Source organism: Adiantum capillus-veneris, chromosome 5 (genome assembly GCF_014529385.1).
Source record: "Adiantum capillus-veneris isolate H3 chromosome 5, ASM1452938v2, whole genome shotgun sequence".
Classification (NCBI taxonomy): Eukaryota; Viridiplantae; Streptophyta; class Polypodiopsida; order Polypodiales; family Pteridaceae; genus Adiantum; species Adiantum capillus-veneris.
The window spans coordinates 61,991,834-62,007,502 of NC_140935.1; the positions used below are offsets into that span (position 1 = coordinate 61,991,834).

The 15,669-nt window shown below is 40.5% G+C and overlaps 1 pseudogene; it reads right to left on the minus strand.

Annotated features, from left to right (window-relative positions):
- Positions 1-14,460: 14,460 nt before the first annotated feature.
- On the minus strand, positions 14,461-15,111 carry LOC147457404 (secreted RxLR effector protein 161 pseudogene; annotated as a pseudogene).
- Between the last annotated feature and the right edge of the window lie 558 nt (positions 15,112-15,669).

Below are 15,669 nucleotides of genomic sequence, written 5' to 3' on the forward strand. Positions count from 1 at the left end.
AAGGCAAGTCCTCATGGACTTAGATATTTCTCTTGATTTAACAACAACACTTCAATGCAACAACGAGAGTTGCATGGCAATTGCAAAGAACCCCATCTTCCATGCATGCACAAAGCATATTGAGGTTCAATATCATTATGTTCGAGAGCTAATTGAGGATGACATTGTAGAGCTAGAGTAATGTCCTACTAAAGATAATTGTGCAGATATATACACCAAAGCTCTAGGGAAAGACTAGCTACTTCGACACCTTCATCAACTTGGAGTTGGCACACAGCCAACATAGAGCATCTTTGGGTGTTCATTGAGGGGGCGGGTGTTGGTATACTTGTAATGCCCACCTCTCTCAGTTTTTCCACCACAATATATTTTGCACAATTTTTAAGGCCTCCATATGAGGAGAAGCCAATGGTGCACATATATTTGGCAGATTCTAGCTTTGCACGCTGATGAGATCTCTATGTGTGATTGAGTTCTAGGAGGACTTGTCTACCCAAAAGCGGCTACACATGGGCGCATGGGAGGGTCCTACTTGGACTTTGCTATCTAAGGACGGCTACACATGGGCGTTTAGAGGCTCCCTTACATATATATAAGAAGTCCTTCTCGTGGGGAATTCGGTAGAATGATGTGCACACTTGACGCACACAACACATCCTTGTTGAATGATTGTTAGTCCCTTGTATTCCTACTTGCTCTAGATGTCTAAATCACCATCTAAGCTCTACCTTGAGGGCACATGGGTGGATGACGCCATCACTTTGTAATAAATGATAATCTAAAGTTTTTGATTTGCCACTAATTTACTTTGCATCATATCTCTCTCGACTCTCCTCGCTACTAGATCCTTATTGTGTTCCGCATTTCTTACATGGTATCAGAGCTCTAGGTGCTCATAGCTGAGAAAGTACGAGAAGTACTTGTATTACTTTGCAAAATCAATCATGTCGGCGTCTCTAACTGTTGTTGCCGGTGCTACTCTGCTTCACATTTGTCCACCAGCATTCACCGAAGGAAAGCTTGACGGCACCAACTACACATTGTGGAAATTCAAACTTTCCATAATTTTGGATACATATGAATTGTTGGATACGACGTTGGGGCCAAATGGTACAAACCCAGAGCCCATTGCAACAAATGATCCGAAAATTCCAAGCATTGTAATTCCCTTGGATACTACTCTTCTATGTGTCTAGAAAAAAAGGAATGCAGATGCATTATGCGCCATTGTCATGTGTGTAAGTGATCCCGTCCTCACTTTGATTTAGCATACCACTAAAGCACATAAATCTTGGAACATATTGGCTCGCCAATATGAGGTGCACAATCACACCAGAATTCAAACTCTGGAAAATCAAGTTGCTGCTGGTTGATGGAGAGAAGGTGGAGGACTTTATCAAGCGGATTAAGGACCTTCAAGATCAATTAGTTGCCATTGATGTGGCTATTTCTCCGGAAGGTTTAGTTCGGTGCTGCATTTGCATACTTTCAGCGAGATATGATGGTCTCCTGATAGCACTCAACAATCAGGTTCGTCCAAACCCTCTTATGTTTGAAGAACTGAGTGCAATGTTTCTTGAAGAGGAGTTGCGACTCAGAACCAGGGATGGTGGAGGTGAAGCTGCCTTCACAGCCAATGCAAAAGGCAAGGGGACTGTGTCAAATGCTTCTAAGAAGAATCCCAAGAAGAGAAAACTTTAAGGTAGCTGTTTTTACGGTGACAAGAAGGCTCGTGCTGTTAAACACTACAAAAAGAAGAAAGCAGACAAGAATAACGGCACCACGAAAGCTTCTTGGAAGGAAAGAGAATCCGTCAAAAATGTTAAAATAGACCTTGAACTATGGACCGTCATAGAAGAGGTATGTTCATCAGCACAAACTCCGCTTATTGATGGTTTTTTGGATTCTAGATAGTGGTGCATCCCAACATATGACTAGTAAAAAAGACTGATATAGCACCCATAAGTGTAATTGTTGGGAATAATGTCAAATGTCCGGTCAAAGGGTCTAAGACAATTTCTTTTTTAGCAGCTACAGGTGAAACTAAAGAGCTCTCTAATGTGTTGTATGTGCCTCAAATCAAGAAGAATTTGTTGTCCATTGCTGCAATTACTGATTGTGATCTTGAAGTCCATTTCAAGAAAAATGGAGCAGAAATCTTGGATTCTAAAGGCAACAAATGGGAAAGTACATAAGGTACAACACCCTCTATGAACTTTCTGCACTTACGATCACTACAGAAAAACGTACGACTCAATTGGCATGAGAAATTTGGTCACCTAAGCATTATTGTCCTAAAAGAGATGCAAAAATCTAGGATGGTGGCACACATGCCTCAAACCTCAGATATGAATGAAGTTTGTGAAGCTTGCATGATGGACAAGCAACAAAGAAAGGAATTTCCACAAGAGAGTAGCTCAGTCTCCTTTAGAGTTGGTACATGTAGATCTCTGTGATAAAATGTCTACATCCACTTTGGATAAGTCTTTCTTCTTTTTCTTGTTGGTTGATGACTTTAGTAGAAAGATGTGGGTGTATTTCATTCGTAAGGAGTCGAAGCTTTTTGAAAGTTTAAAATGTGGCAAAAGCTTGTAGAAAATGGAACTTGAAAGAAAGTGAAGAAGCTTCGCAGAGATAGAGTAAGAGAATTCATCTCAAATGAATTCAACAACTACTACAATGAGCATGGCATAAAACGGCACCTTACTACAACTTACACACCACAAAAGAATGGAGTTGTGGAGCGTCGCAATCGAACAGTGGTAGAAATGGCAAACGCAGATGGTGACGACGACGGGCACCGGAGCATGCGAGGCTGTGTGTGTTGGCGCGAAACCAGACACTTATTCAGTAGGCCTAAAATGGGCTGCAACAAGCCAAGTAAGTTGGGTCAATAAAAGCGCGTCTGCAGCTGTAGCGACAAAGAAGAGGCATCGAGCCTGTCGAGGCTTGGTGGGACCTGATTTGGTGCTCGAGAGGGTGTGAGTGAGAGAGGGCCCGACTCATGAGGCTGAGCAAATTTTGCTGGTGAGGTGTGTGTGTGTGTGTGTGTGTGTGTGTGTGTAGGCCTATTTGAGGCGTGTTGTAAGCGTCAATTTGGCAGCTTGTGTGGGCTACTGAGAGAAAGTCGGAGAGGGTTGGTGCATCACCTCATGCAGGTGTGTGTGTTTGTGAAAATGCCAAAAGTGGCGGGCCAGCAATGGGGCATAGTGATAGTGTGTGTGCTGTCAAAACGCCAAGGGATCCAAAATCATCAAAAAGAGGTGTGTGTGTATTTTTATTTTATTTTTTGATTTTCAACCTTATTAACAAAAATCTCCTCTTAGAGTTACATACAAAGTATTGTGTGTGTTCTTGAGAGTGTGGCAAGGGTCACACAGAGAGTGTAGCATGATAAAGTTCGAGATCAAAATTGCACTTCAAAAATTCTCGCAATCCATAATCAAAATTCACTAGGCTTGCACGAATAGAACAAGTTTCATATTCCTCCTTGATGTCATTCTTCATACGCAGCAATGAATCAAAAATTCTCACAATTTAAATTTGAAATCCATCTTGAATTTACATTGTTGTTCAAAAGAAATGTTTCAATAATGCATGCAAGTTAATCCGAAAGCATAATTAGTCATTGGTTTGCATTGAATCCAAGCAAGATTCTACAAAGTTCTGCCATTTATTGTCCATTTTGCTTCAATTTGATGATTCATACACATCAAAATGGATTGGAATGCACAAGAAATTATGGAGTTGAATTCAAAGTTGAATCGATTTGTAATCAATTGGTAGATGCACACATGCTTATTAATGCACAATTACAAATTCAGTCCCATGTATCAATCATTGCAACTTTTTTGAATTGCTCATTCCTCAAAATCCCTAATCATCCAAACCAGATTGGCTTGTCATTTTGGTATGTGAGGCGACAACACAATAAATTATGGCATTTTCACATGCAAAATCATTAAAATTTTCACATTTTCAATCAAATTGGCACAGTGATTACAAAGGTAATGCACATAAATCATCTTCAATTGAGTACCAATTGAATCATCCAAAGTCAAGCAATATTATATACACCAATATTTTGGGTTTAATAATCATCATAATTGGTAATTGCTACCAATTATTCATCCCAATTTGAATATCAAATGCCATTGAGTAGGCACACACACCCAAATCTAAGCCAAAATTTTATGCAATTCACCGATCAATTTCACATTGCAATGCACAAATTGCAAGCTCGATCAAGCATAAGTGAATGCATCCATGCTCAATTTTTTAAAAAATCAACACTATTTTGATCCAATCAAGCAATGCACACACTAAAAAATTAAGCACAAAAGTTCAAATTTGGCTCAATTGGAATTGAATATAGGCTTACACATAATCATTGCACACACTTTTTATGCACATTTCACAATAAAATAATCATTTAGGTGTCCTAATTGACCATCAATCATAGAAAATCAAGTGTCTTGGATAAGCACACACACTCAATTTTTGCCCAAATTTTTGGCAATTAGGCTCATCCAATGATTGAATTAGCGTAGCATACACATCAATTACATGATAGCATACTCATATACCATCAATTCCATCACCTTATATGCATGCACACACTCAAGATTAGGTGCACACACACTTGAATTTTTTGACAGTTTTTCCCCCTCTTTGGTGCATTACACACACAATGATTTTTATGCACACATGAATTCTTGATGAGAATTAAGCATTATTTTGATACACACAAAGTTTATTAGTCAAAATTTGACTATCAATTTAATTCCAAGTGAATCAAATCAGGTGCAAAGTGTATGTCACTTGAGTTACACACCTAATTTTAGCAAATAATTAGAACACATTGAACCACATTAATCAATCAAGAATTGACAAGAGCAAGTGAGTGCACTTACATCGTAATTACACTCCAAGCTATTCCTTTGCTCCACATGAAGACGCATCATTGCACACACAAGTGTGTGCACCATCAAATCGGCTCCAAAATTGACCATTGTAGGTCAAAAATCAAACACTCAAATCATCAAATTAAGCATAAATTAGCACAATTAACTTGATTAGAGTGATGATTCCACCTCTTAAAAGGGGATTTAACATACACTACACTTCAATGCTAGCGGTTAGGTTAGCAAAATTAGTAAAAAATTAGCATGAAATTAGTACAATTAGCATGGAAATGAAGCGAAATTAGTAAGGATTAGAATGAAATTGGGGTGGAATTGGGGGTTTGGGGTATTCATAACTCAATCTTAGTATCAATTTCTTACATAAAAATCATCAAATCAAACCAAAATCGAGTTACACACATTCAAAAACAAAGAAACTAGTAGTGAAATCACTCTATTCTAAACATCCTATACTCAGTAGCTTAGGTTATCGATCCGTGGAAATGGCGCCAAATGTTGGGAGGCGGTGTAGCAAAGACCTAACCGCAATCCACACAAAATTATCAAATCCGTGGATCGGCAACCCGGCTAGGGTATGGAAGCACGAGCATTGGATGAATAGAAATAGAGGATTCTAGAGATTAGCCATGGCAAGACTAATTCTAAACATACTCTAATCACTAATCAATCAACTCTTACACACATCAAGTTCACTGAAGTCCGGCTTACTATAGACTAGAAACCCCAAGGACACTAATGATAATCACACACTAATTACATTGGTGTTGACCTCTCCAATCACCGCATGTCAATCACGACACTTCATCGATAGCTACACACACGAGGTGAATGGTGCTAGAGTTTTATAAAACCTATCCACACACAAGCAAACAATAGGGCACACACACTAATTACAAAATTAAGACCCAACTTAATCAACCTAATTAGTGATGCTAAATATCACAAATCGAATGCTCATATAAGAATAAGAGTGGTTAATAGAAAGAAGTACATACCTCTTTCAAATCTAGAATAATGAGAGTGTAATACTACTTCATGACATAATAAAATGTAGAGAAGAAGTAGAATAATGAGAAAATAGGGATTAAATTAATCAAGAAGAGCTTTCTAATGACAATGATTAGCACTAGACTGTTAAGCATGGACATTAATCTCAAGGCTAGGCCATAGAGTGAACACTCAAGAGAGAGAGAGAGAGTTCTCAAAAGTGGATCCCTCAAGACTGGATACTCAAGAATGAAGTCTCCTTGCATAAAGGCTTCCTTTTAAAGTCTTTCACCACAATCCCTTCTACTATGGGTTTAATCTTGAGCCCTCTAGCTAGCATATACAACTTTGGAACTCCCAATGAGCCCAAGACTTATACAAAGTGTGTTGGAAATAGTATGCACAACCATAGCATATCTTCCACTTGATGCATATTCGGTGTAGCCTATGTTAGTCGCTGCTAACACATATAAATTCACTTCACAATCACTTCTTTTAAAGCCAGGTTTTTTAAAAAGCTTATCAATTCTGACATACCATGCTCTTGGAGATTGTTTCAAGCCATGTAAAGCCTTCTTCAATCTGCAAACCTTTTGTTTTGAATGATTGAATGAGGCATTTCAAACCCTGGTGGTTGCTCAATATACATCTCCTCCTTGAAATGTCCATTAAAAAATGCAGACACAACATCCATTTGGTAAACAACCCATAAATAGATAGCAGCAAGAGCAAGCATAAGACGAATAGTTGTCATTCAAGCTGTGGGAGCGAAGGTGTCATTAAAATCAAAACCATCCACTTGAGAGAATCCTTGTGCTACTTTTGCAAAGAGCGATCACCTTTATGCTTGAGCTTGTACACCCATTTTGTGCCGATGACTTTCTTCTTTGGAGGCCGATCCACTACTTCCCAAGTGTCATTCTTTGTGATGCTTTCGTATTCAGACTGCTTCGTATTCGTATGCAGCGGCTAACACAGGCTACACCGAATATGCATCAAGCGAAAGATATATTATGGTTGTGCATAATATTTTCAACATACTTTGTATAAGTCTTGGGTTCGTTGGGAGTTCCAAAGTTGTATATGCTAGTTAGAGGGCTCAAGCTTAAACCCATAGTAGAAGGGATTGTGGTGAAAGCCTTTAAAAGAAAGCCTTTATGCAAGGAGGCTTCATTCTTGAGTATCTACTCTTGAGGGATCCACTTTCAAGAGCTCTCTCTCTCTCTCTTGAGTGTTCACTCTATGGCCTAGCCCTGAGCTTAATGTCCATGTTTAAGAGGCTAGTGCTAATCATTATAATTAGAGTAAGCTCTTCTTGATTGATCTAATCCCTATTTTCTCATTAGTCTACTTCTTCTCTACATTTCATTATGTCATGAGGTAGTATTACACTCTCGTTGTTCTAGATTTGAGAGAGGTATGTACTTCTTGCTATTAACCACTCTTATTTTTATATGAGCATTCAATTTTTGATATTTAACATCACTAATTAGGTTGATTAAGTTGGATCTTAATTTTATAATTATTGTGTGTGCCCTATTGTTTGTTTGTGTGTGGATAGGTTTTATGAAACTCTAGCACCATTCACTTCGTGTGTGTAGTTATTGATGAAGTGCCGTGATTTACATGTGGTGGTTGAAGAGGCCAACACCAATGTAATTAGTGTGTGCTTATCATTAGTGTGCTTCGGGTTTCTAATCTACGGTAAGTCGGACTTCGGTGGACTTGATGTGTGTAGGAGTTGATTGGTTAGTGATTAGAGTATGTTTAGAGTTAGTCTTGCCATGGCTAATCTGTACTTGCATTGAAAAGGTGATCTCTTGAATCCTCTATTTCTATTCATCTGATGCTCGTGCTTCCATGCCCTAGCCGGATTGCCGATCCATGGATTTGATAATTTTGTTTGGGTTGCGATTAGATCTGCTACAACGCCTCCCAACAATATGTGCTTAGAGAGAATGGAAAACAAGTCATTATTATCTTGTATGTTGATGACTTAATAATCACAGGTGACCACAAAGAGCTCATCCAAGAAACTCGTGAGAGTTTGAGTTCTGAATTCAAAATGACAGACTTCGGTTTTATGCATTACTGTTTGGGGATTGAGGTGTTGCACTCCTCAAAAGGTATCTTCATCTCTCAACAAAAGTATGCAACAGAGATCCTAAAAGATTTGGCATGATGGATTGCAAAACTGTGAGGCACTGCAATGGAGGTAAATACAAAACTCTCCTTGGATGATTCTTCTCTCTTAGTCGACATTAAAAAGTACAGAAAACTTGTGGGAAACTTAATTTCCTTGTGCAACACCAGCTGAATACTTCTTTTGCAATAGGTGTTTTAAGCAGGTTTCCAAACCAACCAAGAGAATCTCACTGGAAGGCAAGTATGCCAGTTCTTAAGTACATCAAAGGTACTTTGGACCATGGCATTGCCTATGACATTGGCACAAACACTCTTAGTGGCTATTGTGACTCTGATTGGGCTGGAGATTGTGACTCTAGAATTTCAGTTTTTGGATTTTATTTCCCACTTGGTTCTGGAGTTGTTTCTTGGATCAGCAAGAAGCAGCCAACCGTTGCTCTTTCTTCAACGGAAGCATATTATAAAGCTCCTTGTTTTGCAGCTTGTGAAGGAGTTTGGCTAAGTTGAGTCCTCATGGACTTAGGTGTTTCTCTTTATTCAACAATAACACTTCAATGCGCCAACCAGAGTTTCATGGCGATTGCCAAGAGCCCCGTCTTCCATGCACGCACAAAGCATATTGAGGTTCAATATCATTATATTCGAGAGCTAATTGAAGATGACATTGTAGAGCTAGAGTATTGTCCTCTTGAAGATAATTGTGCAGATATCTTCACCAAAGCTCTAGGGAAAGACCAGCTACTTCGACACCTTCATCAACTTGGAGTTTGCACACGGCCAACATAGAGAATCTTCGGGTGTTCATTGAGAGGGGATGTTGGTATACTTGCAATGCCCACCTCTCTCAGTTTTGCCACCACAATATATGTTGCACAATTTATAAGACGCCCATACGAGGAGGAGCCAATGTTGCACATATATTTGGCGGATTCCAGCTTTGCACGCTGATGAGATCTCTATTTGTGATCGAGTTCTAAGCGGCTACACATGGGCGCATGGGAGGATCCTACTTGGACTTTGCTATCTAAGGACGGCTACTTATGGACAGAGGTTTCCTTACATATATATAAGGAGGCCTTCTCATGAGTAATTCAATAGAATGGTGTGCACACTTGACGCACACAACACATCCTAGGTGAAAGATTGTTAGTCCATTGTATTCCTACTTGCTCTAGTTGTCTAAATCATCATCTAAGCTCTACGTTGAGAGTGCATGGGTAGATGACGCCATCATTTTGTAATAGTATGTTAATCTAAAGTTTTTGATTTTCCACTAATGTACTTTGCATCATATCTCTCTCGACTCTCCTCGCTACTAGATCCTTATTGTATTCCGTATTTCTTACATGGTATCAGAGCTCTAGCTGCTCGTAGCTAAGAAATTACGAGAAGTACTTGTATTACTTTGCAAAATCAATTATGTCGGCGTCTTCAAGGGTTGTTGTTGGTGCTACTCCGCTTCGCATTCGTCCACCAGCATTCACCGAAGGAAAGCTTAACGGCACCAACTACACATTGTGGAGATTCAAAATTTCCGCAATTTTGGATTCATATGAATTGCTGGATACGGTGTTGGGCCAAATGGTACAGACCTGAAACCCACTGCAACAAATGATCCGAAAAATCCAAGCGTTGTAATTCCCTTGGATGCTACTCTTCTACATGCCTCGAAAAGAACAAATGCAGATGCTACTAGATCCATATTGTATTTCGCATTTCTTACAGAGTAGTGATTGCAAGTCTCTCCACTTGTGAGCACACGCACTCACATACACCTATGAGTGTGTATGAGCCGAAGACCATGCTTTCTTGGCTATTGCAACGCGCGCATCACACTATTGTAATTGAAGGAACAAATTCTTTCTATAAGCATCTTGGACTAAGTCTGCTGAACAACCAAAAATAACCAATGCATTCAAAGTGTAAGGTGTGACGGAAGTGAATGTTGAATTTGCTAAAGATGAGTGCTCTGAACTATGCTCAAGGATTCCTTTTAATTACGAAAGGGAGAGCCTTTCGTTCCTTTAGTGAGAGAGTACAAATGATCACAAACAAAGTGGCAAACACTGTGAATGAAGGTGTTGAGACTGAGAGATAGAGAGAGAAGAATACGACACCAAAATGTTGTCAAACCCTCCTTCGAAGGCCCCACTCTCTATGGTGAGAGCGGTCTACTATTGATTGCACAAATCTCTACAATGCAATGGACTTGCCGGGACGATGTCGACGATGATGAGGACGACGACGAGACAGACTGAAATCTAAAAACGCTAATGGCCGAAATCTGCAAATCGTTTATCTATGGAATTCTAAATCTATGCCGATGACGACGACGATGATGACGATGCGACGATGACACGTTGAAAACGCAGATGCTAAAATTTACGTTTTTCAAACTAAATCTGCAAACACTGGCTGTTCTGACTGTGCGGCGAGGATCTGCTGCAGGAAGGTGAGATCTACGAGGTTTGGCGGTTGTGGTACAAAGCCTATACGCTGAAAACTGAAAACACTGATGCAAAAAAGAGGTTTGTCGCCGAGAATTTGCAAAATGCTAGGCTGAATTTTTGATGCAAACACGCTAGGGTGTGCTGAGGTCCTACTGCAAAAACGCTAATGGATCTGTTGTCGCAAGGCTGATCCGCAAGTGGGAAAATACTGGGATGATATGTACTTGATGAAAAACGTTGGCTGGTCTTGGTAGCTTGAAAACGCTAGGTCTTCTTGTTGGTCTTGCTGAGAAGGTGCACTTCAATTGTGGATTGCTGCCTCTTCTGCGAGAAAACCCTAGCGCTAGCTTTTCTTATATACTACCTTGGCTATATTGCCCTACCCAATTTCCCAACGATCACTTCATAATAATGTGAAAAATGGCTAAAATAAGAAAATTAGGTTTTCTACACTGTAAAATGCTCCTTATGGAATCTGATGGTAATGTTGATGATTATGTTGTGTGCAGCCAGAGGATATGCATCTACTGTAAGTGTCTGGGCATGCACGGTCTACGAATAGACTCACAAAGATGCCAGAACACTTCCTAAGCTAAGCTGATTGAAGACATCTGGCATTAAGCAAGAAGTCCAATTGGACGAATAGATACAACATGAGATTGTTATCCTAGGGCTCTTGGGAAAAAACAACGTCCTTTGCAGGTGCTTTGGTCAACATACACAATTGTATTGTTGTTTTGCTCTTGGAATGTATTGATTGTCAGAAGACCTCAATAGAAGCTAGAAGGCATTGGGCCATATTCAATGAATACCAAATGTAATCTCTTGGGCTGCAATTGGAGGATACACCTAGCAAGGGTTCGCAACAAGGCTTTGAAATGCTTTCAATGGATTCAAGAGGAGGGCATCTCGATTTTCTCAAGATGCTAATGTGCTCAATGCATCTATGTCTTTTGTGTGGAGCTGAATATTTAATAAATAAATATGATCTTGCTTCCTAATCCCTTTTTGTTATTTCTCTTTAGTATTTGATATGTTTAGTTGGGAAGGGTGCGGATTTTTCTCATGGATATGAAGCGAGGGCTCCTCTCCATGCATCTTGATTACACATGGAATTATGCAAGAGGCGGACCTATTAACAAATTACAATGAGTTTGTTAGTCAAGGGTCTTGAAAAATACCAATGTGCTTTGCAATGCTCGAGCTAACATGCATGCCAGACGAATTGTAATTTTGGAAGCACAAGGAGATTCTGGATTGGCTATATCTCTAAAAATGCATATACCTTGCAAAGATAGGGCCAAGTAGCAGTGGAATGAGGTTTTTTCTCGAGATGTAGCCTCTTGGATGGTACGAAGCTTCAGAATGTTTTGCACGAACCTAAAAAGAGAGGGCCTCTCCAAAATACACCTTTTTCATTTTAGTTGTATATATCTCCTTAGAGCTTTTTTCAACTCTTGGCTTCCAAGGCTGCATTAATTGGCTCAAAAGTTTTGTCTACCAAAATTGGTCCTCCAGATTTCGCGATGGTATCCTTAATTTTGCTTCTAGTTTCTTTCACTTTTTCTTGAAATAATTTTTGTTTTTTCCTCAATTTCACTCCTTTGTTTTCGTTTTCTCATCTCAGGCGGGCCTCGTTGGTGCGTCGCTGTAGCACGTTCGCCAGTTTCGGGGTCGACCGGGGCATGCCTTCGTCGTCACTTCTTAATTTTGGTGTCGCTATCGCGTGACTTGGCCGTCCTTCTTCTTTGGTGTTGGGCGTCGATGTCCAATTCCTTCGTCTTTTTAAAACCTTTTGTGGGTGTGTATGGTGTGCGTGTACTGTGTGTTTATATGCGTACGTATATGCATTTGAATGTGTATGTGCATGTGAGTGTGTACGAAAAGAGAGCGGGAAATGGGTGAGGTTGGAGTGAGGTGTGTGTGTGTGTATGTATTTGAAGTGTGATAGTGTGTGTCTCTGTGTGCAACAAGAGCGTGTGTGGGAACGAGAGGGAGAGGAATATATATATATGTTAATTAAGTCAATGACAATCCATCAAAATGAAAATCTTTGACGATGGGATGGATCAAGTTCAAAAAATGCTCTACTAGATATAAATGTGCCATGTAGATTCCTATGAAGACAGACTGCGCAATAACAATTGGCATAGGCAAACGATGTCATGGTGAGAGTTGTTGAAAAAGAGTGTGCTTTGCAATTTAGATATTAAATTCACGTCGTGAGGCAAGTCAACTCAACTAGTCATTAATTCACGCTTTGAGCCACTTTAGTGGACTTCCGTACAAAAATCACCAACGTTTGTGAGAATGTCAAAATGAAAAACTCCTTCAAGAAACACGTCCAACACATAGTACAAGTTGAATAAAATTGAAGAAAAATCTAGTGACGTAGAAGTTTCCAATTTGTAATCATCTTTAAAGCCAAACACACAATTTTACCATTCCCTCTGAAAAATAGGCCGAAAGATTTTTAAACAGGCTCAAACTTCAACCAAAAATACATAAACATGTATGTGATGGATCTGCAAACCTTCTATATTTTTGGAGAAAAACTGACCACATGTAACAACCATCCAAAGTAGGTGAAAAATACACTTTTACGTGAATAAATAATACCTTTTTTTAACTGAATTTCATATTTTTAAAAATTTGACTAAATTTTGTGTCATAAAGCTTTTTCTATGCGTCTAAAACTTATGCTCAATAAGTTTTGTGGTCATTTGCAAAAACTATCCTCAAATTTTAAAAAATTGACATAGGCCACTATAGTAGCCCAAGCCACCTTTTTGGCTCACTAACAAGACTAATGTCAAAAGGTTATACCACGTGTGCACAATCACATCGGCCACGCAGCAACGTCGTGCGAGAGAGAGAGAGAGAGAGAGAGAGAGAGAGAGAGAGAGAGAGAGAGACGTGTGGCCTCGCCATCACTGGCCCTTCTAGAAAAGAGAGAGAGAGAGAGAGAGAGAGAGAGAGCTCCTCTCCGCTTGTAATCTTGCTAATTCGAATTTTTTTGCTACTTGGTACGCACACTCCTACTCTACTAGGTCTACTTTTTTAAAAAAATCAATTTATTAGTAAGATTCTCATTTCTCCCCCTTACCTTAAAAGAAAATTCACGGCCCCAACTACCCTCTGCTTCGCACGATAGACTAGACACTTGTCTTTGTTGCTTCTGCTGAGGTTGAGAGAGAGAGAGAGAGAGAGAGAGAGAGAGAGGGCCTTGTTGCAACCCGCACAATGCTTGCTCTTGGACCACCATATCCCTCCCCTTCCTCTATCTTCTTCCACCCCATGTCCCACCTAGCTTAGGATGGTAAGTGGAGAGTGAGTAGCGGAAAGGGTGTGAGCCACGCGCGCCAAAAATGTTGGGGAGAGAGAGAGAGAGAGAGAGAGAGAGAGAGAGAGAGAGAGGAGAGCACAAGTGCTCTTCAAATAATGCTCTCAATACACAATCTCAATCTGAATGACTACAAGACCCTAAGCATTCTATTTATAGAATCTTAGGTTGAGGTAGGGCAAAATGTGTAACCGGTGCAAAAAACAAAAAAGCCCAAAAAATGGCTAAAAATGTGTGCACCAAGCCGGGCTCAGAAAATGACCAGCCAGACACGTGTTAAAAGTGTCTGCCCATGCAATCTACATGATGTGCGATGGGTGGCCAACCTAGGACAATCACTAGTCGTACAAAATGGCGAAGCAACGGCGGTGTAACTCTAACACCCCCTCTCAGCACTGGATGCTGAGACAACACAGAGGAGTCCAAGGTGAGGAGCCAAAGTCCACTGAGGTACAACCTTCATGAAGATGTCTGCTGCATTGTCCGCTGTAGGAACATACTCCAAATGAAGATCTCCAGCCAAGACCCGCTCCCGGACATAGTGGTATTGCACCTCAATGTGCTTTGTCCGAGCGTGAAAGATAGGGTTCTTGGCAATAGCAATGCAACTCTAATTGTCGCACAGAAGACAAGTCATAGCAATATGGGGAAAACACAACTCTCCCAGTAATCTCCGTAGCCATATGGCCTCACAAGCAGCATAGCAAGCTGCTCTGTACTCTGCCTCTGTAGAAGATAGCGCAACGGTGGGTTGTTGCTTACTGCCCCATGAAATGGGTCCCCACTCGAGTGTGAAAACTACTCCTGTAGTAGAGCGCCGAGTATCTGGATTTCCTGCCCAATCTGAATCACACCAACCAAGTAAGGTGCAACCCTTGGAGCGACCATAGAACACACCATGGTTCAAGGTGCCACTGATGTACCGCAAAGTACGATGGGCACACTGCCAATGTCGCTGACGAGGTCGGGTATTGAAGGAACTAAGGATAGAAACTGTGTAACAGATGTCTGGTCGGGAATAAGTCATCCATACTAGCCAGCCAACAACATTCTTGTACTGCTCCAAGTTAATCTGTGGGGAAGGATCGTGAAGCGATACGTTCTCTCCATACTCAAGAGGAGTGCCAATGGGTCTACAGCCTGTCATCTGCAATCTCTCCAGGATAGCATTCGCATACTTCCGCTGAGAAAAGAAGATGTCGTTTGGTGTCTGAAAAATATGGAATCCAAGAAAATAGTGAAGAAGCCCAAAATCAATCATTTCGAACAAGTCTCCATAGCTTTCATGATCAACTTGATCCTGCTGGTCCAAGAGCCTGTGAAAATGAGATCGTCCACATAGACAATCACGATCGCAACCAAAGAGTCATCAGAGACAACATAACAGTTGGAATCTGATGAGGTACTCCGTAACCCCAACTTCACAAGAAACTGGTCAAGTGTGAGGTACCGCTGTCGTCCAGCCTGCTTCAGTCCATACAATGCTTTCCACAACTGATAGACCCAATCCTCCTTGCTTTGTATATGAAACCCAGGAGGTTGCTCCACATAAACTTCTTTATCCAAATCTCCATTCAAAAATGCACTTTTAAAATCCATTTGGAAGATAGACCAACCAAAGGTGGCTGCGAGAGTAAACATGGTGTGTATGGTAGTCATGCGAGTGCTGGAAGCAAAGGTCTCGTCAAAGTCTACGCCTGGTTGCTGTGCGAAACCCCAAGCAATAAGTATCGCCTTGTGTTTGTCGAGGGAACCATTGGCCTTGTACTTTGTCTTGAAAATCCGTTTCGTAGAAACCACCATCCGCTTGTTGGACCTG